Genomic DNA, 3,437 nt, shown 5'->3' with positions numbered 1-3,437 from the left:
TCTATCGATCGTTTCATAAATGCTGTAAAAGCTAAGTAATATTGAGAATGAAGAATAAAAATGTTTGAACTGTGATTGGTCGATTTGTTTACGATTACGACTAAAACTTTTGAATGTGCAATGGCCTTTATGCAAAAGTCTGTGCCCCGATTTTTATCCCTACTACTTAAATACAAACAAACACTCGGACTAGATATATATAATGTCTATGAATAAAATTGTGATGTGTGTATGTGTACATATACTCAGTAACAGAAGTGCCTTATTAATACACGAATTTATACACATATCAGCCGAATTTATACACATACATTTTCCATATATGTATATATATATATATGTATATACATGGAAAATGCATATATATTCCGATATATGCATAAATTCATGTATTAAGGCATTCTTATTACCGAGCGTATAATAATTATTTTTATACCTATTGCTCAGAATCGTCGTCGATCAGTATATAACGTCGATCAGTAACGCACGTACAGGTTACGGTCGTAACTATATTTTAATGGTAACTAACCGTTACTATGTGAAAACATGAAGCACGTAATCGTTTTCGATTGAAGCAAGTTTAATTGTTCTGAAAGCGATGGGGCGCCACCTTTAAAATAATACAGCCAATGAGAAACAACGCTTTTTCACTATATTAAAGTTACAAATCTAAATAATGAAATATCGATCAATGGTTGAATCGATAATCAAAGATGGCGGCAGATAAAGAAGACGTAAGTAGCGTTCTTAATATATTCTTTATATTTTATTAAAAAACAAATTATTACATAATAATTTCACTTAAATTTTAGATGATTGTAGATGTTGAAGACTTCTTACAAGAATTCTCATTCGAAGAAATGAAGCATAACAACAGAGTTGCTGCCGCTACACGTCCTGCCGCTACACGTCCTGTCGCTACACGTCCCGTCGCCGCCGGTGTCACTGGTGCCGTCCTTTCCGCGGATGTCGATTCCACCGCCGATGATGATTTCATCGCCGACGTTGGTCCCGCCATCGATGAAAATAGACGTAATATTATAATTATAATTACATAATTTTAATTTATTCACATTTTATTCACTATTTTTATATTTTTTATACTTCCATAGCTCAAAGACCAAGAGGCAACGCAGCAGGCGCTCGCAGACAGCAGCAACGCTTCATGCGATTTCTATATCAATTGTCTTCGGCCCACTATAATTGGGGCAGACGGGGAAGACCAAGAAAATAAGAAATTTAGATATGTACTTCAAAAGTTCTTCAATTTATGAATATAACGATATTAATAATGTTATGTCTATTTTTAGCACATGGCGCAATGACCAGCAATAATGAACCGTATGAATAAAAGCTGCTACCGTTACCTGCTCAAGTTCCTACAAGAAAGAAGTTTTCCTTTTTTTTATAAAATAATGTAATGTTAGTTATACGTATGCCAAGAAAATTAAAGTATACATATTATGTATGTATACTGACCAAGCAAATAACATTTTGTTGCAGTAAGATCCACTTTTTCATACATAGTATTTACTTATTCTTAAAATGGATCTAACTGTAACAAAATGTTATTTGCTTTGTCAGTATACATGCATAATATGTATACTTTGATTTTCTTGGCATACGTATAACCAATATTATAGTAACATGTTGTACAATGCAAGATATTTATAAATTTTCCTTTTTTTATAAAATAATGTAATATTAGTTATACGTATGCCAAGAAAATCAAAGTATACATATTATATATGTATACCAACAAAGCAAATAACATTTTGTTGCAGTAAGATCCACTTTTTCATACATAGTATTTACTTATTATTCTTAAAGTGGATCTAACTGCAAGAAAATGTTATTTGCTTTGTCAGTATACATACATAATATGTATACTTTGATTTTTTTGGCATACGTATAACTAACATTACATTATTTTATAAAAAAAAGGAAAACTTCTTTCTTGTAGGAACTTGAGCAGGTAACGGTAGCAGCTTTTATTCATACGGTTCCATTATTGCTGGTCATTGCGCCATGTGCTAAAAATAGACATAACATTATTAATATCGTTATATTCATAAATTGAAGAAGTTTTGAAGTACAGATCTAAATTTCTTACTTTCTTGATCTTCCCCGTCTGCCCCAATTATAGTGGGCCGAAGATAATTGATATAGAAATCGCATGAAGCGTTGCTGCTGTCTGCGAGCGCCTGCTGCGTTGCCTCTTGGTCTTTGAGCTATGGAAGTATAAAAAATATAAAAATAGTGAATAAAATGTGAATAAATTAAAATTATGTAATTATAATTATAATATTACGTCTATTTTCATCGATGGCGGGACCAACGTCGGCGATGAAATCATCATGTTATACGTATGCCAAGAAAATCAAAGTATACATATTATATATGTATACCAACAAAGCAAATAACATTTTGTTGCAGTAAGATCCACTTTTTCATACATAATATTTACTTATTATTCTTAAAGTGGATCTAACTGCAAGAAAATGTTATTTGCTTTATCAGTATACATACATAATATGTATACTTCGATTTTCTTCGATTTTCTTCGATATGTGCTTACATTATATTATCTTACAATAATACAGTAGTTTTATTTATGTAGAATTGGCACTTAATTTTATTAAATCCTATATAGGCAATAAAATCTTGTTTTTTATTTTTTTTATATTATTTAGCAATAAAATTTTTGATTATATAGTTGTGAAGTAAAACTTGTAAATTCCTACGATTTTTTATCAAAAATGTAATAATGTCAGTGATTTCAGTCCATCCGAAGTTAAGTGCTTTATGGTCACTTCCCTCTATCTGTGTGCAATGAAAAGAACAGAATTTTAATATTTAATTTAATTTACATATCTGGTTTTATATGTGCTACTGAATGTTTTATATGTGCTACTATATTGTACTTACTGTCTGTTACTGCCAAATCTCTATAACCCAATATGTTACGCTGTTTAGCAAAGTTCTGCGGTATAAGACCGTATGCAATCCCAGCTGAAGAAATCCCAGCTAAAAGTATACCAGCCTTCTTGAAAGGATTGATTGATTTTGCTTTATCCTGCAAATAAGCGCTATAATTTAGACAATATTCAGATATAATCAAGAAATAATATACTTATAAAACAATAAATAAACATATACGCAGCATATATAAGCAGATATATATACAAAATTTCAATCTACTTACTCGATAGGACCAAATATATTTTCTGCAGCAGATTCGAATATAACATTAACCTTATAATGTTATTATATCTTGACGTCGCGAACATTAACCTTATAACGTTATTATATCTTGACGTCGCGATGCTACCGCGTACCGCTTGATACGTATCATATACGTATGCACGCACATACACATTGTCTCTCAAGGCGTATTTGCACACTCAAGCGAATAATCGTACATGAGCGCTGCAAAC

General features: G+C 31.3%; 1 long non-coding RNA gene across 1 annotated transcript; it reads right to left on the bottom strand.

Moving 5' to 3' along the window:
* Nucleotides 1-2,782: 2,782 nt before the first annotated feature.
* LOC115236877 lies at nt 2,783-3,437 on the bottom strand. Its single transcript, XR_003884267.1, has 3 exons — nt 3,206-3,437; nt 2,929-3,076; nt 2,783-2,823 (listed from the first exon to the last, which is right to left on the bottom strand). It is a non-coding gene; the product is annotated as an uncharacterized LOC115236877 (long non-coding RNA).

The sequence above is a fragment of the Formica exsecta genome, unplaced genomic scaffold (genome assembly GCF_003651465.1).
Source record: "Formica exsecta isolate Colony F162 unplaced genomic scaffold, ASM365146v1 scaffold1127, whole genome shotgun sequence".
Lineage (NCBI taxonomy): Eukaryota > Metazoa > Arthropoda > Insecta > Hymenoptera > Formicidae > Formica > Formica exsecta.
This window is presented reverse-complemented; position numbering and strand designations above follow the sequence as displayed.